Source organism: Pyxicephalus adspersus, chromosome 3 (assembly GCF_032062135.1).
Source record: "Pyxicephalus adspersus chromosome 3, UCB_Pads_2.0, whole genome shotgun sequence".
NCBI classification, from domain to species: domain Eukaryota; kingdom Metazoa; phylum Chordata; class Amphibia; order Anura; family Pyxicephalidae; genus Pyxicephalus; species Pyxicephalus adspersus.
This window is the reverse complement of record NC_092860.1, coordinates 106,890,555-106,913,479: the sequence shown is the minus strand read 5'-3', so window position 1 is coordinate 106,913,479 and position 22,925 is coordinate 106,890,555. Positions and strand designations below refer to the sequence as shown.

At 37.5% G+C, this 22,925-nt stretch overlaps 1 protein-coding gene across 4 annotated transcripts in view; it reads left to right on the top strand.

Annotated features, from left to right (window-relative positions):
* The window catches only part of FBXW7 (F-box and WD repeat domain containing 7), a 106,597-nt gene that overhangs the window by 58,684 nt on the left and 24,988 nt on the right, over positions 1 to 22,925 (top strand). The window lies entirely within an intron of this gene.

Below are 22,925 nucleotides of genomic sequence, written 5' to 3'. Positions count from 1 at the left end.
TAGAAAGTTTGTTTTACTTTGTCATAGTGGATATATTATTTTTTTTGTTTTTTGATATCCAGCCTGGGAGCCTGAGAGTGCGTGCTTCCAAAATAATAATGAAGAATACATTGTGGTCACAGTGAGAAAGCTTTTCAATGTTGTGCTTGCCTAACATTTATCTTGGGTTTTACTCATGATGCATAACGTTTACCTTGGCATCCATTGTTTTCAGCATTTACCTCACATTGTAAGTCATAGCCCAAGGCTACAGCAGCGTGTCATTAGCTGATCAGGTTTGGACACCCTTAGTTAGGAGACAGATTGACAGCCTGTCCCCTCTAGGAGGTACTTGAGTTTGCATTGTGCACCAAACAAGGCCAGTGACAAGTTTTTAACGTTGTAGTTCTCATCCTGGATAGTTACCATGGGTGCTTTTTATTTTTATAGACATAGGATTTGAGGATTTCTTACAATCAATGCTTGGGTTAGTGTGTTAGCCCAGGGAGGTCATGGATTTAGGGAGATTTGTGTTCTAAACAATCCAATCCATGCATGTATTTGGTTACCTTCATGTCCTTTTCTTTCATTCTTCATCTGGCCATATACATATCCAAATAAAACATGAACACTCCTCTCGTTAAACATCATCTTGCAAATAGTCATGGCTTTTTTAAGTAAATAGAATAAAAAGCTTTTATTATGCATCTGGGAAGTTGTTGCACAAACGTAGATGTTTACATTGAAATGTCATATCCACTCTTTAAATGTCAAATGCAAATCTTTAGTGTGGTGTTTTAATACAGCATTTATATCACGTCTTGTGTTTATCTCCTAAACCCCAACTGATTTTCATCATTGTTGTAGATCGAACTGTGCAGAAAGTTCTCTCAGTGTATTAGTAGTCCTGACTATCTTTTGGTAAATTCACACTTTTCTGCTGTAGTAATGCATTTGTTAGCATGATTTTGTCATTCATGGAGAGGCATCTAATGAGGGTTATCACTTTCCTACATGTTATCATATCTGTTTTTGGGAGAACAATTGCACATGCTAGGTCAGACTTTCTCAATGTTTTTATAATGAGAAATCACAGCATGGTGTTCAGAGGAAAGAAGGTCTCTTACATTGCTGGCCAGTGGGAAGAATGTCAATCATACAGTTAGCCAAAAAGACCAATGGTGTCAAATGGATCTGAAAGAATTAAATTACTCTATCCTCAAGAAACCCCTAGGAACCCCTTGAGTATCCCTAGTGTTCCAAGTAACCCTGGTTGAGAAACACTGGACTAGAATCATTTTTATTTGTTGTAGCCATTGTGTGTCACCTGTTTGCATGATAGGGAGTTAAGAAGTGAAACTTTTGTGATGTGTACAAAGTTGTTACTTAACTTTTATGTGTGTTATCCTTTTTCTCTATCAACACAATGTTTGTTGTAGTTTCTACAGAAACAGATTTTTTTTAAATATTACATAGTGTTGGTTTGAATATACAAATGATTGGTATGTGTTGTGTGGGCATACTGTCTGCAGTGGACCAAAAGGCCATATATTGTTAAAACTTTTTTTTTTCTTCCCCTGTGTACTGATCTAAATAAAACTAATTACCTGTATACTAATGATCAGCATGCTTGCATTTCTAGCTTATCTTTCTTTATGGAGTTGACATTTATTCGTGGCCTTTTAAGATTGTATCGGTGGGTACTAGTCACTATGAGTCACACATAATACTCAGCCCCCATAGCCTCCCACAGGTTTATATCATGAAGCATAAAGCAACCAAGACCAGCTCCTCATTATGGAAAAAAAAAAAAAGTTATGCAGCAATTGTAGGAAGAACAAGTCACAGTGACCTTGAAAATGTGGTCACCGAGGCCTGTTTTTAAAGCTTGAATAACCTGCCTTTATTCATAGGCTTTTTTCTTTTGTAATAGCAACTTGTTAGGGGATTGATGTATGCAACTTCGTAATGGCCAATTTAAAATTGAAGTAGTTTTATTTTAAAAGCAAACTTGTGAGAGTTTTTAAAAAATAAAATAATATAAATGTTAATTCATATGCAAAGTACAGAAGATCAAAAGGATGTGTAAGATCATTAAACTTATTTAGGCTATATGTGACTATTTATTTTTCAGGCGACTTTAATGCTTAGAGGGTATTTCCAAAGGAAATGAAAATTCCTATTGCACTTTAAATAACTGAATGGCCTCTGTACAAGCAGTGTCAGCACTTGATAATACCTTTGTATGTAAGGGTAGAGTCAGTCCCTTTGCCCTGTGCTATGTTCATTTTAGGATATGTCAATCAGTGACAACAGAACAGGGCCTGTTGTGGCAAGTGCCATGTTTGTCTTTCAAATCCTAAACATAAAATCATGAGTGCAGAAGAGAGGAAATATTAGCGATAACATACAGCAACTTCATAGAGCTGACACGTAGAGCATGATTGTGACTCTGCTAATAATAGGTTTCCTTTAAACAGAGTGGAATTAAGTAGTTCATGACCTGCTGGCTCCAACTTTGAAAGATGAAATGTGTATGATGTTATCAATGGATTGTAATGTTGTGACCCCAACCTTTTCAAGTCAATCTTTATTGTATATCATTTGTTGCTGTGCCTTTGCAGCACTAGGCTCCTGAGTTCAACTCTGCATAGAGTTTATATGTTTTTTTTTAGTATCCCAACACTTGGCTTGTGTACACGATTGTTAACATTAGCCTTGTAGATGTGATTTAATGTACTGCCAAAATTCTAAACTGGATGCACTTGTTTAATAATTATTTTGTTGGGTTATGTCCATGCTCCAGTCCAGCGGTCGCAACCTTTCGGACCTCACGGACCAGTAAATTCATAATATTAAACCCTGCAGACCATAACATAATTTTTTTTAATAGGATAAATACATTTGTAAAACAGTCTTCCTAATGGTGCCTGACAAGGATTGTGGAGGTTTGAATTCATTGATCAGCTCACGGTTCATTGAAGTATTACTATTGCTACTATTATCGTTAGTTGCATTATCTTTGGTATTACTAAAGAAATGTAAAATATGTGTTTGCTTCTTCCCACTCAATATGGTTTATTCCATTCGAATCTAAGACCAAACAAGAAATAATAGTTATCAATGTCAAACTATTTGATACCATTAAATATAACAGTTAAAGAAAATACATGGTTAAGGTCATACTTGCCTAAAAGAACATCTGGGAAATAAACAAATAAAATAAAACAATGGAATGAGAATCGATATTCGATAATGGTGGAAACAATACTGAAGCGTACCGCTTGGCAACGGTTGCCTCATACAACCTAAAACTACACTGACGTCATGCTGTGCCTCCCTTGTTTTTCCTTCTTTAGTACAGTTCATGATTTTAGTGCAATATTCTGTAATTCTCTGGACCACCAAAATTTTCTTGCGGACTACCAGTGGTCCACAGACCACCGGTTGGCGACCGCTGCACCAGTCTGTGTTCAGGCATGTCTTGAGGTGACACATTATGCTATCATTATGTATTTCTGTTTTGTTGGAAGAGGAAAACTTTTTCATCACCACTTACTTCATCTGTTACGGCTCATAACAGAGCCATTAGTACAAAGACGACTTGCTTATATTGGAATATCTGCCTTGACATGCGTGTTGTTCTGTGTGTGTTAGGTAAGGTACATTTTTTGTTCTGTCATGCTTCATTCATTCACAGTGGTCCATTATAGTAGATTGAAGAAGCTGGGCGTTTAGAGGTGATTCATTGCTATAGTATTCATTTCTTTGAAATACAAATTTCTGTGTTCTCATTAGTGATATTTTAGCGTAAGATTTAACCTAACTTAATTGCACTGCAACACATGATGTTTCAAAAATACCTAAACAGTACCCTCATCCTGTATTATATTTGGAATTTATATGAAGATTTTTGAAATGCCGTAAACATAAAATGTGTATTATGAATATCTAAATATTTAATGCCTAATGTGATAAAGGAATGTTTATTGCTTTAACAATATATATGGATCCACACCCTATATTGCAGTACATTTTCACACCTGGATACTCTTTTAGTTTGAGCAGTTTAATGCCATTTTGTTCCAATAGAAGCGGTTCTCCTTCAGGTGGAATTCTGCCCAGATTGTGCTGGATCCTATTTGACATTCAAAGTACTAGAACTTTACCTTCTGAAGTCCAGCAGACCCACTGCTATAGGTTGTCAATGCTGAACTCATCTTCTGGATATAAATCTGATCTTTTGGTTTATGGTTTCCGCCACACACCTAACAAGCATGTATCTAACTGTGAGGGACAAGTTGTGTGACATTTAGCTGAACAGCTTTGCTGTGTATTCATTCTGGGGCAGTGATTCAGAAGGTATTAAAGCAGAGGATAAGAATTCTTACAAAGCAATCACTACATGCTATAACCAGATCAGAAATGACTCGCATAATCTCTCCGTAAAAGGTTAATTTTAAAGCAAACCCAATGTCAATGTATTTTATCGTTAAAGCTTTTTGTTTTAGAGTATGCTTAGTGTCCCCATAATTATATGTTGTTGGGGTCTGATTTATATATTATTTTTATTATATGATTATTTATGATTTTATTTAATATATATATATGCATGCTGTTGTTTTTTCTTACACAACATGCATTGTCCAGGGGCAGTTGCCACCCTAACGGCTTCCATAGATTTAAAGTGGAACTGCTTGCCACATATGCAAACTTCAATTAATTTATTTATTTTTTTATGCAAGTAGTTTTAATTCCAGAAAAACCCACACTATTTTGTTAGTCTTTTGCAGCCACAAAATAGTCTAGCGGTTATTGTTTGTTACATCTCCTGGGTGCCAGAAGTAGTTAGAGCTGCAGTAAAATACTGCTAATCTGAACATGCCCTAAGGGTTTATTAAATGTACATTATTTGTAGTAATTAAAGACCAACAGGTTAATTTTGTTCTTATTTGGCCACGTGACATTTTGTGTTTGCATATACTAGAGGACAGAAATGGAATGTAATGGTTCTCCTTTCCAGAAAGGCTGTGGATGCCTCAGTTAAATTATGCACACCCACTTAACACCACATATGGTAGCAGTGTCATCATAATGACCTCCGTAACATCTGGTACATACACCAGATTAAATGGGAAGCGTTTCAAGGAGGAGGAAAGGGGAAAGAAGCAATAATTGATGCATCTGATGTTGAATGTCTGCTTTATTTTTCTAATCTTGTATGAGAACAAGCAATAATTGTGCCTTGACAAAAAAGCACTTTCTGCACCACTTTCCCCTGAGCACAATATATTGGAAGCAATGTGAAATCCTTCACCCACGTAAAAGCTCATCTTCCACTTATAGCCATAGTTTTGCAAGTAAACATTTCTTGGAAACTTCTCAAGGTATATTTGTAAGCCAACTGAACATTGCAGTGACAAACATCATAGAGTATTCAGTGCTGGGCACTGTGGTCATGGATCATTAGAGAGGAGTCCTTGAATTGCACTCTGCTGAACGACAAAAAGAACAGCCTGACAGATTCATCTTTTCAGGGTTACTCCACAATTTCTCCATATTTAGAAGCCGTTATAAAGATGAAATCACCATGGTGATATATATATATATATATATATATATATATATAGTAATAAAAGTTAGGGCAAATTCTAAAATTTTTGGAGTAAATATGTGTTCACAATTTTTTTAATGTTAATGTTACAGCACTTTTTAAACTGTACCAGCAATCTGAGTTTGGACTTGGATTCTCAAGCACATTTATCACATACATATTTTTTTGTCCGTAAAAGTAATCTTTAAGTTTGAAAAAAGACTTATGGCCGTTCACTTCAAAACCCTAAACCAGCTGTTAATCTAAAAAAAAGGCAAAAAAATAAAATAACCCTGCATTGTCCAATTTTATGTACTGGGAATCAATGTGGTTTCTGCATACAGTTACTATATGTATCTCTGTGAATACAAATGGTGAGAGGTTTTTTTATTGGTGTGATTGAAGTCACAATTTGTCAGCAACATGTTTTTTTCATTCCAATTATAGTTAAAATATCTGTTACTAAAAATGGGCCCGGGATCAGGGGTTATTTGATTTGAGAAGTTTAAGAACACTGTGATGATGTTAACGTGAAAATTTTTGGATTACAGGTACCACCGAGTTACATTGGAATAATAATTTTTATTTGGAGCAGAGTAGATGGTCCTAAGATGTTTTCAAAAAATTGTGCCATATTCTGTTTGCCTAACCAGGTTCACATAGGTGAGCATGTGGGGACAAGTGTAATGGTTTCTTTCCTTTGACACACACACACACACACACACACACACACACACACACACACACAAAAAAAAAACTTTTGTGCAAACTTGTGCTAAAGACCATCTTTTTCAACAGTAGTTCCAGTTATTTACAGCATTGCTATTAAAAATATTGCCATGATTGGATATCATAGATGTAAAAGAAAATGTACCTAATACATTACAAATACTTCACTATTCTGAAATGTTAAATTATAACCACAAATTACAGAAAAATTTATATATTTTTTAGAAGTCTGTTCAGTCCAGGAACATTATAAAATGTACTTTTCTTGCTTTTCTGGTAATTACGAACTAAACAGACACCAAAGACCCAATGAGGTATAAGACCTGTGTGAAAAAATTCCCTGTTGAAGCTTCATGCATTTTTTCTGTGTTACACTCAGTCTAAAGAAAAGAGACAAAAGTTCCTATGAACTATTTCCTTGGGGGGCTCCCTGACTTGTGTTTTCATATGTTTTCTTTTACCTTAAGTCAGACACAGGCCATTAAATTAATGAGGCCGGGAGGCAGATAAGTCATTGCTGGGCAAGTGTAGACTAGCTGCTTTTTTGTTTGTCTCAGGTAAAAATGCAAGTTTGGAATACCCTTTACCATGAGAACGTGAGACAACTCACTTCACAGATTCTTCCAGGGAATCCCTGTACATAAATGATTTCATGTGATGAGCTTGTTTGTGTTCGATTTATTAGCTGGAAGCATCAGAGACTCAGGATTGCTCTGAAATTGACACTTGTGTATCTGGTATTTTACGAATTGACAATCATTCTATGACATGAATAGACAAATTATCAGTTTGTTTTTACATTTTGGGGAGCAAAATTCATTGTAGGTGCATGGTGGTTGTTGTAAGGGCAGGCAAACCTACCTACGTGTTGTTTAAACAATCCTAAGTATGCATTAACCTAAAATGTTTTTCATAATGTTCACCTCTGTGAGTTCATGTTTTTTAGGGAGGTAGAGGGTATTTTTTCACTGAAAATCTAACGCCAATTGCAAAGCTTTAGTTTTACTTACAAACTTCCATCTATTCATCTATGTATTCTTTTATATATACATAGACAAATGCAGATAATGTTTCCAGAAGAAATAAAATGGAGAACGAAAAAAAAAAATCTTACCAAAATGTTGACTGCTTGATGCTAAAAGTCTCCAAGAAGCCCAAAGTTTAATTGTAGAATCTGCCAATAACATCTGGAACACTTGCTGTCAAAGTGCATGCATTTACAATAAGAAGGAAATTGCATCATTTTAACCTGCATATTTAAATAGAACGCTGAAGCAAGACAACAATTTGCTATTAAACACACAGGCAGAGATCAGGATTTATGAAACACTGTACTGTGGCCGATAAATTAAAAGATGAAATTGTTTGGCCACAGTAATATTGGACAACCAAAGGCAATATTTAGTTTATTGGACGATACACATTCACAAACTAAATCGATGATTTTAATGGAGTTCATTTTAGTTTTAATATTTGTCCTACAAACTTGAAACACAAACGGATGGGTGATACATCCTTCTATTTACTTGTATTGGTATTGCTACCTCTGATATTTTTACTGCAGTAATAAATACACATTGGCTACATTGTTGTGGTCTTGTGAATAAGCTTATATGTAATACAGAATAAAAATGTAGATATAGTACAGTATAATTACATTAAAGCTTAAAGTAAAGGTATGCAGTGGTGGTATTCTGATTAGGTTTGGTTCAAACCAGTTGTATGGAGTTTGTGATTTTCCCAAATATGTATGAAGTCTTTTCCAGTAGCTCCAGCTTCTTTCACGGAATCCAAGTAAATACTGGTAGGTTTTTGGCTCATACTCATATTGGCTTTCTGTAAATATATTTATTTAGAAGCAGGGACTAGGGAGTGTGAGCAGTCTATAAATGTGAGATGTAAATGGTATGGGTAAACACTGTCACTAGTAGAACTGTACAATAGGTAGGTGGTAATATCCAAGCGCTGTTGCATTAGTAATCTGTAATTTTTTGCATTTGTGCTATGCCATAGATTATGCCTACTGCTTGATAAATGGGTACAGATGGCAGTAAAATGCAACCAGGCTTCAACTTATTTTAAAATCCTTACTCAAGGATGAAATAAACATGTAATATTCTCTAAGATATGCTTGACAAACCTTTTATAATGACTGGGAAGGGCATGAAATTTGTGAAGGTGAAGGCAGGATGGTTACATCATTATGTTGTAGCAGAGCACATCAACTTGCAGAACGGTTTTACAGCTGTATAGGAAATGTATTGCGTTGTCACAATTGTCATATTAAAAGCTACTCCGGTTTGAAAAAAGCACAGTGGTGTTTTGGAAACAGGCGCTTTTATATCGGAGGTTTATTTGAATAGTAAGATGTTAGTTTATAATGGTCCACAGAGGATACCCACCTTCGGCACTATATTATCCTGATTGGTGACACACTTCTATAACACAGAATGGACTTTTAATGCATCATGAAGGCATATATTTTCCTGGTTCAAATCTTCATATTTCCCTAAATGCTAGATCATTTCAAAAAAAATTTTGGGATCTTAATTCGATCAGAAGACACACACACACACACACACACACACACACACACACACACTCGCACACTCACACACACACTCTTTATGCATCTTTTTTATGCCACAGCCCATAGCAAGGAGTCATATGATGGTCTAGGAGGCACTGTGAAGGGACAATAATTTTTCAACACTCATACCTCAACCTCTGTAATTTCCTACTTCCATAATACAATGCCACATTATTGGAATCCACACAATTGCAGGGACATGAAAGCTCCTTGCCTTCTTTTCAACCAATAGTAGGCCATACTGCTCCTTGTACTAGCCGGATAATAGGAGGATAAGGGACATCAAGGTTACATGTTTACATCCAATAGAACCAGCTAAATTCTTATCACGAGCCTGTAATTGTGTTATGGATCCCATCAAAGGATAGTAAACACCATAACACACATTAGTCACGCATGTCCTATTCCTGAGAATTGCATCCAAAGAATTGTCTGTGCCTTCTCGGTGCGTCTCACCTCCCTAAGCTGAGGGATTCCCTATTTAGAGGTACACATACTGTCATAATATGGTGAATAAAGTTGTTACCAGATTTACTTATTTGTTACTTACGAGTATTGTTGGTTTGACCTCAAAGTGATAATCACCAATTCTTCTATCTCTAACTCTTAATTCCATTTAGATCCCAAATGAACATAGCCTGGCATTATCCTTGTTATGTAGCCGTTGGATAAAGTCAAATTTAAAATGTATTAAAATTAGGAGAACTTAAAAGAATGCTTTTTAATTAGAGCATTGCACCAGCATGTAAACAAGTACTAACGTCTTAAGACATGTTGCAAAAAACTGTTAAATATTTTGTTTATTTGACTGAAAAAGACCACTTACACTTTTGCATCCAAAACAATTTTTTTTCCATTTTTATGGTTGTGATGAATGCCTATTCCCTTTTTCTGAGACCCAAGTGCTGAGGAATAAATGTAAAAGGTTTGTGTTGCTTTGATTAAAGGCGTCCATTTCACCCAAGCTTTCTTACTGTGCGCTATTTTTCAGCTGCTGGTGCTCATTACCATACAGCTGCCTAGTAGAATAGAGAGGGTAGCAGGCGAAAGCTGCACTGTCTGCAAGTATAAGAAGCTGTCTTGCAAATGGGACACTGGCAGATGGGACATGTATTCGAGCTGCTTTTCTTCCCCTCTTTCCTGATAACAGACTGCATTAAAAGTCATTGTGAAAAAATGTTAGGTCAGTCTCCTAGTTTTAGAGCTGAAGACTGGGCAGTTGTAAGCCCTTTTTTGCAATATTGATTAACCCATTTGGACAAGTTCACTGTCCTGACCCGAAAGGTCAGCACATCCAAAGGCTGCATTCTCTTCTTGCTCCTGTTTTATACAGTAATGCTTGTGCTGCACCGCCCATGAGGAAAATTAAGGGCCACAATACTGAGAAAACCACAGTGTGACTTGGATGCATTGTGGTTTATAGCCATTTGTTGGATAGGTTAGGATGGACTCAAAAAAAAAAAAAGTAGCAGACAAATACTAATACCCAAAGTGTATAGTGGATCAAAACTTTTTTATAGCTTTCAAATGTAAAGCAATAGTTTTCTTTGGAGGAAAATGTACCAAAATGCAAGGTAGCAATTAACACTTATTATAATAGTTTGTCTCCACATAGTTGGATGCATCTTACAATACATTTTTGTTATTCTTTCATTTTCTTGTCACTTATAGTACTGTACAGAAGCATGAGGCAGTACCTACAGTCCACTCAGCCTGCACAGGTAGCCCAGATTGTTCAGGATGGCACATGCATACATTTAATACCAAGAAGGGTTGCTGTGTCTCCCAGCACTGTCTCAGGATCTGGAATAGAAGATACAAAAACATGGGGCTTTGGACAGGTCTTGGGTATCTTGAAGCGGGTATTGACGTGCATGAGGTTTTCAGGAAGGGAACGACACCCTGTTGATCACTCCCACCTGCTATATTCTTCCTGTATTACATTAAACTGCCCCCTCCTTCATAAAGAAGTATTACTTTAAAACCACAAGGTTCTCAATTACAAAAAATGTACATGTTGATTGCAGTGGGAAGGAGCCAGTGAGTGCAAAATACAAGCTGATTAAACATGAGCATTAATTGTCTTGTGCATGGAGTACTTTCCTCTCAACAGCTAAAAAGGATAAAAGCACACACAGACTGCTTGGTACTAATATTTATAAGCTCTTCAAACTGTTTTATATTGTTTTATCATTTTTATTTAGCTGAAAAACTTCGTTCATACATTTTGAAATTTGCTAGCTTCCCTCTATAGTGCTCTCAAAAAATATTAAGGCATTTCCTGCCTTTTGAAGATCCCAAGTTCATTAAACCTGAAAAGATAATCGTATGGGAATCATCTGACGTGTGTACGTAGCCTTGGTCTTGTAGTCATCAGGATCACTTGTGTAACATACCACGGTAGCGACACTGATGATTTATTCTTTTTGTGGGCTGTTTTATTCAGATCATAGTAGTGAGGATGTCACATAAATACTATCACTGCAAGGTTGGGAATGAAGACTCAATTTAGAGGGTTAGAGAGACAGAGCTAGAGGGATGTTGGTAATATCCCCATACTTCTCAAGACACATAATTGTAAGTCCAGCAGACACAATTTGAAGCTGGAGTGTCTGTCCTCTAAATTATTTCATGCAGATCCCCTCTTTTATGTGGATGCGTGCACCCACAATTAATTTTCTATTACATTGCAGCTTTAATCTAGATGATTATTTAGAATACATTTCCTGGTTAGTTTATGTCTAGGTGTTTCTCCCAAATGAGTTTTATTTATTTATTTTTACTTTACCAGTCTTGGTTAAAAAACACATTGGAACAGTGAGGCAATGTATAATATTATGAAATGAGCTAGTTTATAAATAAGTATTTAGATGTCAATACATTGGGTTGCAGCAATTACAATCAATACTTTTATCCATAGTAAAAATTGGCTAATGTTGTGTAATTAACCTTTTTTTAGTTAGGATTTTCCAATCTATATAAAATTTCATGAAGCTATGTACTTACCTTAGGATGTTTATATGACATTTGTGCATAAAGTTATTACCCCTATTTAGGGTGATTTCTTTGCTGTCTCTGTTAAATGATATTTCCCTAGTTGGACACATACTACAAAAAATGTTTTATTCATATTTTAGGAACACACACATAATTGTTTTTTTTTTTTTTTTACGCAAAACGGTAACTTAACCTCTGACCTACCTCCTGCTCTAGATATGAAAGCTGTGGCTCCCATTAACAGTTGTACCAATGACAATTTTATGCCCCTTTCACCATGGCTATTTATGTAATTGCTTTTTATTTTAATAATAACCACAGACAGTGGGTGTATCGATGACACAGGTACAGTTTAAAAGACATTGCAGCTATCTGGAGTCCCTGGAAGTAGAGAGAGAGAGCTGTATGGTGCAACCTGGGAAAATGGTGCAGAGATCAGATATTCATTTCATCCGAGTGGTCACTTTAATGAAGGAACCAATAAAAAAAATCTCTGCCATTCTCTGTCTACAATTTAAAGCAGAAGCAGCTAGCACTTGTTGCTATGCTTGAATGCCTGAAATCTGAAAAAAACATCCTAAAGGAAATATTTCCTGAAGCTACCAATGGGTTTAATTTTAGCACATAGGAAACAATCTTGCTGTGCACTTAGAAACTCCCAACCTCTGTCTGATCCAAGTGGAGGACAAGCCACTAGTCTGCACAGCATTCATACTTTTTGTGAGCTTAGAAAAGTGTCATATGGGGAAGCACTTATATACTCCAAATAATTGTAATATTTTTTTTCCTGTGCAATTAAAGGTTGCTGAAATGAGCAAAACTATTCTACTATTAGGCTCTGAGCTATCTATACCACAGGGTGCTTTTTCATAAGCTTTTCCTGATTGGTGACCACATATCCTTTGTAATTGTTTTATGACTCACAGGGAGTTTGCTTGATCACAGTTATGACATAATGGTTTTATTTTTTACTTCCAAGCATTCCCTTGGTTCTTTTGCTGTGTACAAATCATCAGGACAAAAAAAAGTATAGGTAAATGAATAAAAGCTTATGCAATCTGTCAAGTAAAACAACTGAAAGTTATAAAGACCGCGCTCTGTCTTGTAACAGTTGTTACAAGACCTGTGTGAAGGTTTCATAAAAATGTACAGCATTTCTGGGTTTACAAATCTTTAAATGCTTGCAATATTTTCTTCTCTTGTAGAAAACATCAGGTTGTTGTACGTCTTTCAAATGTAGGAGTAAAAGCGTAATATGTGGTAAATTTGCTGGCTTGAACGATTCCCCAGACTGCTTTTAAAAATGTTTAGATGTGATTTTAATGGGAGAGTGGGAGTATCTTGTAAATGATTGCATGAAGGAAAGATTGTGTACCAGAGGTTCACATGCACTATTTACAGCATATTCTTTAGTCTCTCTGTAGTGTTGGAAACTTTCAGGTGTTTTATCTGCCTATGCACTATTTGCTTTGGTGATCACTGCCAGTGGGGCGGAAAGTGATGGGGGAATCCAACAATTTACTGTTACAGGACGGATAATCATCTCTCCAATGCAAATATTGGCCATGAGCTTTGATTTGTGCCTTTAAGTGCATTAAAACAAAAAGTTGAATGTAATGTAAAGCCATATAATATGTGTCTTGGTAAAGAGGAACTCCAGGCAGTATTCATGTTCGCTACACCTGCTGATCAGATAATAAAAAAGCAGCAGCACATTCATGAGGCCATTTTTGTGTTCTACTATACTGAAAAGTAAAATTCATAGGTTTCTTTTGTATTTGAAATTTTGTATGTTGATGAAAATTGCAAAAGGCTGTTTAGATTACAACACAGAAATTGAACTTTTCTAGCCATGTTATGTAGAGTGTATAGTAATAGTATGCTGCACTCCAGCTGTGATAAATAGCTTTGCCTGTCAGGATGGAAGGGGATTAGATAGATCCAGGAGTGACTGATGCAGGTGCTCTTCAGTCTTGGGGCATTTTAGGACACACATTGGTTACAGAAAGGATTAGTCCAAACATTTATATTCCAATGAATATTTACCAATCATTTTCTCTGTTAAAAGCAATATATTTTTTCTCTTTATAGAGGAATTAACGGAAATATTTCAATGTTTATGGATACAGATTAGGGTCTTGGCTCCAGATGCATATGGTATTTTGTGTATGTGTAATTTACTTTTCTGCCCTAGTTGAAGCTAAAACAGTGTATGCTTGTGCTATAGTGACATGAAATCAACTTTAAGATTATTTTATTCTTACCTGCAAACACCTCACCAAATCATAAAATATTGAATGTGGTCAGGAGTGGTGCCACCCGGACCTCTTGGCAGAGTTGGGAGCTCAAAACCCTGCAATAAAGCACATTTGCAATGGGCTGGATTGCCTGGCCTGGTTTAACTGTGATAATCGTGACCTCTGTCCCATCATTCTATTAAACAACACATGTTCTCAGATACAAAATGGTGTATGCACCATTTCTGGCCGTGTGCTGCAAGGCATACCCATCATCAAGATGCATTTGGGTGCAGTCAGAATGAACGACAGCACATTGCACCAAGCATGCAGCATGCTTTGTGTCATGTTTCTGCAATATACTTAACTTAATATACCTAACACAATATTCTGAACTAGCCATCAGGGTTAAAAGTTTGTTTCAATATACAGTAAATAATACATATTGTATCCTTATTTTAATAGTAAAGCTGCAGTAATATAAATCTTTATACATTATATAGTGTATAACAGTTCATATAATTTTGGTTTTGCTTGTACATAATAATGTTCATTGGTGTTCATGGTTTTTTTTTATTTAGGCAGTTTGTAATTGATATACTCAATCCGTAATATAGTTTGCAAAGTGTATATGAAAGTTTGAGATTGTCAGTAGTCCCTGCAGGTATTGGAGTACCGTATAGTAGTGATCTAATTATCTGCTGCTGCAATATACATATGAGCTGGCATAAAAGCACAGAGTATAGTCTTTTTTCTTTCACTTTGTACTTTCGGCTTTTTTGAAATTACTTTCATAGGATCAGTTCCCCTGTTTCATAGTGTTAGTTATGAACATGAGAAAACTTGTAGAAGTCTTACAAAAGTGTCCTTCAAGTAACTCCCTGTAACTTTTTATGCGCTAAATGTTCACTCAGCTAAGAATTGTGACTTGTGTTTCAATTGAGTAGAAAAAAATGAGATACTGTGAACACTGAACTTTCTTCTAGGTCAGACTTGGAATACAAACCTATGTACTCAGTCCCATAGTCAACAGGGCAGTAATGCTTATGTATTCTCTACCAGGGACCCAGAAACTATGAAAAGAAAACGTGAGTGAGATGCTGTTATTGCTGACCTCTACTTCTGAAAACAGTAGTTACTTAGTATTATGTTGAAGCAATTTACTTCACAATTATGGGGTCTATTTTTCAAAGCAGTGAATCTGAGATTCACAAAAACATTCTCTGCAGCAGAATCTTCCAGATCCATGCGTTTAAATGTCAGTAATTGATTTTCCAACAGAAAATTTGTCTGTGAATCACAGATTCATTCTATTAACAGAAACCTATGATTTACCAGCCCAAACAGAGTATATGGATCAGGAATCCTGACAGGCATGTTTATTCCAAGTATAGGTTCCATTTTATTATACCCATTTTAGACAACTTTTTTTAAAGCCCTTTCACTCATTTTTCTAGACTGGTTTCTAGAATTTGGTTTGTAGAGTAAATAGAAACAGAAATATGTGAAAAAGTATGGGCTTGATGAAGTTATTGATTTCTTCTCTTACCCCTGTTAACCTAGACAGAGAGCAAGGGGCAATGTCCTCATTAGGAACACATTAAAGCAATGAAAACTTTCCCTAGTTGGCCAACAAAATAACTGCTATGCTTTCAACAAATAAACCGGAAATATTGCTAAATCTCCCACAGACCCTTAAAAAAAATCATCTAAAACAGGGCAGTCTAAATCTAGTGTTTGAGAGCCACATACAGACCAGGGTTTTCATGGCTCTTTTTAAATCATCCTACTTATAAAAAGACCTGTGCTCATCCTGGCCTTGGTAGACAGGAATTGGAAAACTCATCGTGAACATGTCCCGATTGTATGCACAGTTAAAAGAACCAAACTTTGGGTGTATTGTGCACCAGAAGTAAAAAAAAATAGAGAATTTTTAAATTTTCAGTTTCGTGTTGGGAATTATCCTAGAAAATGTTATGTTCAGTTTCTACTTGCTAATGCCCATGTGTATTCAATCATAGACTGACTTCCCTGGCTTTCTGTAATGTAATTGTGAGCACCAAGTCACCAAAGCAGAAATGTTTTATATTGACACATACTCTTTCATTTCATGAGTTTAATTAAAGACTGAGAGCTAGACGGTTGGAAGAAAGCAACGCGTACATTAAATGGACGTGGAGGAGTTGCACAATGATAATTAGATGTTTTACTTCACCCTAAAATCATACATTTAGAGGATAAAGGAATGCCTTTATCTACTCTTCGGTTCTAAAAGTTGCAGCATAAGCAAAATTTTCCCACATCCACATAAAAATATACAGCAACAGTGAGAAGTCCATGGGCTTTTCTTGGGATATCTTGCCCATAAATTACCCCTCCTCACTCCTGCTTGTTAGATGGACACAGCACTCACCCATCTTCTCAAAGGTATAGCAGGCTTATGAAGTGTTTTACCATCAGAATCTGGGATTTGTGCTGATATCCTATCACATATCCATGATTTCCTGCCCTTTCCATTTACGTTAACCCTATTATTTTTTTTTTAATGAACTATATTTGGCGTAGCTAATTAACTTACCCTTCTGTAGCTATGATATCACAATAGCATACATAAACACATCATCAGCTATAGAAGATTTTTGTTTTGCAGTAATTTTTTTTGTCAGCTGTGGAATTCAGAAAATAGTTTTATTATATATGGGATTGTAGTAGAGTAGGTAGAGAATAACCATCTGGGGTTTTATTTTAGGAAACAATGAGTCATTGTGGAGCAGAAAGCTGGTAGACCTTTTGGTGGAGATTTATGTCTCACGTTTATATGTATATAGAATTCCTAAAATAACATTGTTCACTCTAAGAGAAGTAGACAAGTGCAAAGGAAACAATTAAGGTATTGGATTCTGTTTGTAAATGTTTACCATTTCCCTCCTTACTATTTAAAATGTTGCCCATACCCACTAGTTACGTCTGCAGTAATTTAAAGTATAACTCTAATCAAAACTTTAGGATTAAGCCCTTATGTTTTTTGTTTGAAATTTAACTTGTTCCAGATCTAAAATCCCATATTAAGAAAATGATGGGTGGCTGTAACTTGAAGGTAGTCTGCACATTGCTGTCTAGCCCCCTCTGAACCTCCATTCCAACGCATATGCCCATTCTCACTCTGTCTACCACAACTACCCCAGTTATTTTTTGCTAATAATAAATCACAACCTATTTTTATTGTTCTGCATTATAAATTAATATTGAACTGTATTTTTATAGCACCAACATATTACACAATGCTGTACATAAATAAATGGTAAGAATGCATTGTGTTACCAGGCTTAGAAATTGTCAGTGTTTTACTGTATTTAAATTAGTAAATATTGCCCGTTACTAACCCCCATATTACAATTTTACAAACCTTGTCTTTCATGGCATTTGTTTCTATACAGTGATGTCCTAACCACTCTTTATACCTTTTTCATTTCTGGGAGAGTTATTCACTGAATTGTAATGTTGATTAGTTTTTTTTTCTTCATTTTGGTAACAGATTGTAGTAATTTTACTATGGAAATCTAATTTTGTAATTGTGTGAAAGTAGTCTCTCACAACCTTGTTATTACTTTATAGTTATGCCATTTCATGGAAACAATTAGTGTCAGGATTAATTCAGTACTGTAAGGGATAAGATTGCAGAGGAGGTCTGGACTTTTGTTGATAATCCACTGATCAGTCAAACCATTTACCACATTATACAAAACCCACTGATCTGTCTAACTTTTACTGCCTAGAAACAAACCATTACATTTTACCCCATGTGCTGAGTGTGTGAAACTCATTGGACTGGCAACACCTGTTTAGGGTTAGACCGCACAGCCTATTTCTTTCCCTACAGTAGACGGGACCTCACCGCTAGAAAACTACACACCACAAGGTTAATGAGAATAGGTTACCTAGGCTTCAAAGAGTGCGGTGTGACCTCCACATGCTTGACATTCCTTTTCTGCTGTGTGAGTGTTCTGAGCCATCTCCCATGAGGCTGAGAGCATCCCAAGGGCAGGAATTAGCAGTAGGCTCTGTGTGGCCTATTCTCCTGCTAAAAATGGGGGCCTATAGAGCAGTGAAATAACAGACATGGTAATGTCAGTATGCCAACATCCTGAACATACCCTCTGTGCTGTATGAAAGCAGACAAAGGTTTGACAGCACTACAGAGAATTGTATGTTGGTATCTGAATCCTTTTGTTGCATTCACAATAACATTCTTCAGCAGTTCCCCAATACTTTGGTTACATGACACCAATGAGGAGTCGTCTTTACTGGCCCAAGGCAAGGGCAACCTCCAGTTGCCGGTGTATATAGAGTAGATTTCCTTCTCCGATACTACGTTGTGCTTCTCACCTTAATGTAAAGTTTCGATGTTTAAAAAGCATTCCCATAGCACACTGAGTTTTATTTCACAATACTTTTTATTTTTTATTGCTGAATGGAGAATCCTCAAAGTGACAGCACGTGTAATTTGATCTAGTCTTTCATTTAGTGCTAAAAGACAGTATTAATTATAGTAAACCACACTAACTTCTAAAGGTGTCTGAATAGGATTGCCAGAGGAAACTTAGTTTTCTATCCGCAGCTATTTATATAAAGGGAGAGACTGTAGAAGCAGTTTAGAAGTGCCCTGATTTTTATCTAATATAGAATAGTGCGGACCTATTCTAGAGTTGTATGATTGTATAATGCAAAGTAATTACACTAGTCTGAAGCTGCATTTTGGTTTCCCTCTTCCCCTTGAAGTACTGGGATTCGGGGATTAATTCTTAGCAGGGGCTCTATCTAAAAGAGATTTGTATGGTTCTCCCTGTATTGCTTTAATTAGCTCATAGCCTACCAGTATGTTTCAAGCTCTAACTGGCTTTTGTGTGAAAAAAATGACCTCTGTGTATGTAGGGAAATGAGCTCTTTGGTGAATAATTCTGCACTCCATAAAGTGCTTAAAAAATTATATATATCTCTGTATTTTTAGATTTATTTTTACTCAGGATTTCTAAGATACTGGTATAGCTTTTTAAACTGTCCCCAATAGCTGATTCAGTTCATTTTAATAAATATTCACCAACTGTTTTTCTATTTTTTCTTGTTCCACATTCAACCAGTGTTTTCATAGACTATCATGGACCTATAGGGTAAATACAGTGCTCCTTTTAGGCTAATAGGCTTTTTCTATGGATACCAGCAGGTCATTTTCAGGAACAATTATATAGATCTAATAGTCTTGATACTTAAGGTGCGTACACACTTCCAATTTTTATCGTTCCAATCGAACGACGAACGATTGATTGGGCAAAAAATCGTTTGTAAAAAAGTAACCAACGACGCCGACAAACGAGGAAAGTCGCTGGAAACGAACGACCGGACCGACGGATCGGATTGGACGACGATCGTTGAACATCGTTCGTGTGTACGGTCGTTCGTTGATCGTCCATGTTCAGAGCATGCGTGATGAACGAACGTCCGTTCACTTTCCTGTCGTGCACATAGTTCCTCTATCGCTCAAACGATCGTATCTATTGTGTGTACAATATCTACGAACAATCGTGTCGTTAACTCTATGTGCAGGATCGGTGCTATACGATCGTTCGTATATATCGTGCATGAACGTTCGTCGTTCGTTTTCCAACGATAATAATTGGAAGTGTGTATGTAGCTTTAGGCAGTCTTGTGGGTGACAATTTGCCAACAGTATTGATAAGGGATGGGTAAACTTGTGCTTTGTCATTGGCAAAGCAGACATTGCCCTGTCACTGCCATTTGCTAGCAAGCATGGCTCTGCTGCTTTTCAGACGGCAAAACACCCATGAGGGAAGGTGTGAATGGCAGCTTGGTGATTCTTCTGCTGGTGAGGTGTTGCCAGCGGCAGAAGAGCTTTTGTGACCCTGGCCTCAATACTACTCATTAGCACCCCAGCCAGCAGCACATGAGGCCAGTGTAAAGCTCACCACATGTTAGTCTAAACGCACAACTGTTATTTCCATCAACTATTTAGTACAAGGCTCCGAATGAATTATTTGGTTAGGTAGGCCATCATATTACAGTGTTGGCGGTTCCAAAGATATTTACACAGAGACTGAACATTGTTACATTATTATGAATATTATTATTAATAAATAGTGAATATATAGCGCCAATATATTATGCAGCACTGTACATTAAATAGGGGTAGCAAATGACAGATGACAAACAATGACACAGGAGGAGGAGAAAACCTTGTCAAGAAGAGCTTACAATCTAAGAGATGTATACAATCTACGAGATGTATAGTAAGTTTTAGTCAAAGTTTGTTTGGATTACCTGGAAACCAAAAATGTATTTGGGAGTCAAAAACTTGAGATCTAGTTGTTACCTCATCTTATGATTTACAGTCAGATCAGAAATCGGTCACCTGTCTGTGTTCTACAACTCCTTCACACATTCCCCAGTTAACCAGAAGAATAATAAACTTTATGAAATGGTTTATCTTGTGTTCGTGGCAATTGTCTTGGTAAATACATATGATCACCATTAACATGTTGGAAACCTTTTACACTTTATGGACACAAAGGAATAAAGGTTTTTCTTACACATAGGATAGGTAGGTCCCGGCATTCTTGGTCAGACGTGTACCCACCTGCGTCCAGACTTGGTTGTGCATACTGCAGGACAACTCTACGTACTGTGATATACACGAGCTAGAAAACCAGGTCTGCAAATTTTGTCTTGCATTTTATAAAAATGCTAACAATAACCTAGATTTGCCAGCAATTTGGTTTTTCTTTTATACAATATCTACAAGTAGACTACCTAGTTTTCAATAATATAAACCAATTCCTCTGTGCTCTTTCATGGTGAGATGTGTTGCTTAGATCATACTACTAGGGTGAGCTCTAAAATCTGAAACTATTTTTGTGAGGAATTAGAAATGGATGTGATTTTGGCTGTACACTTTTGGTATAGAAGTTGGATCTGGGAGGTTTGTGTAAGATGTGTTATATAATTTATGTTATATAATATTTAAGTTAAGTTATATGAACAGATTCGCACTATACAAATAAACAGAAGTGGTAGCTGCTGCAAAGTACATTCATGTATAGCTGATGTCCTTGACAGAGAAATAGGCATTGTGAAGGTATTGCCATTGTAATGTGTGAGTGCATATAGTATGTATACTTTCATTGTACAATTGTAACCTGCAACAGTGTATAGTAGGCGATATATAGTCATTGTTACCTGTGACTGGGTATAGAAGGCCGTAGAAGATTTTACCAGTATCACTTGTATATTCTTTATTGGAGTTTTATTCTTGAAAGAACACCTAAAGGCAGCCATTGCTGACCTCAAACTGTTGTCTGTCTGGCTACATTGAGTGACCTACCTGGAATATGTTTGTGAGGTGTGATTGCCTGTGCTTTAAGTGTTAAAACGCATTATGGATCATTATAACAGTCAGGCGTATGGCATCTTCAAAAGGAAAGGTAGAAAAGCAATGGCAGACTGCCGCTATCTGGCGGTAAAGCGGGTACATCTGGCAGTACAGTGGTTAGGTTGCCATCTGTGGCTGACTTCTCCGGAGTCAGGTGTAGTGCTGGTCTCTATACCCTGTACTGGGTAATTACGTCTTATAGGGTAAAGCATTGCTATGCCAGGAAAGCATTATTTCCGGAGGGTCAGCCATGGCAGTGAAGGTGTGACTTTATCTTTTGGGATGTGTGAGGGGTACGATGGTGTAGGATGGGGTGTGTGAAGGGTACGATGGGGTGTGATAGTGTGCGAGAGGGGTGTGGTGAGGAGTATGATGGTGTACGTTGGCGTGCGAGGGGTACGATGGGGGTTGATGGTGTGCGAGGGGTATGATAAGAGGTACGATGGTGTATGATGGGGTGTAATTGTGTACATTGGCGTGCGAGGGGTACGATGGGGTGTGATGGTGTGCGAGGGGTGTGATGAGGAGTACGATGGTGTATGATGGTGTACGTTGGCGTGCAAGGGGTACGATGGGGTGTGATGGTGTGCGAGGGGTACGATGGGGTGCGAGAGGTACGATGGTGTATGATAGGGTGTGATGGTGTACATTGGCGTGCGAGGGGTACGATGGCGTGTGATGGTGTGCGAGGGGTAGGATGGGGTGCAAAGGGGTGTGAGGGGAATGATGGTGTATGTTGGCGTGTGAGGGGTACGATGGGGTGTGATGGTGTGCGAGGGGTAGGATGGGGTGCAAAGGGGTGTGATGGTGTGTGAGGGGAACGATGGTGTATGATGGTGTACGTTGGTGTGTGAGGGGTACAATGGGGTGTGATGGGGTGCGAGGGGGTACGATGGTGTGCTGTATGCAGGTCCTATACACACTGTACGTGTAATGGCAATGATGAGGAGCATACACACACAGGAGAGTTGTATGGAGGGATGGGGATCTATAGATCGGTATGAGGTGCTCGGTATCGGGGGGCTCGGTGTGAGGTGCTCGGTATCGGGGGGCTCGGATGGTGGCACAGGCCCCGGCGTCCATCCATCACACGGCTGTCAGGTGCTCCTAGCAGGGCGTTGCGGCGGATGGTCGGGGTGGCCGGGGGCAGTGACGTAGTGGGGGCTGCATGCCGTGCAGGTATTGCCGGTGGTGCTGCTATCGGAGTGCAGGGTGATGTGGAATAGCCGGGGGCAGATGGAAGGTTTATGTGTGGCCCTTACCCCTCCCATGTCCCTCCCCCCGCACAATCTCCATATAATTGATGTGTGGGCTGTGGAGCTCAGACTGCACCATTGCGGCTCCTTCAAGGAGGGGGAG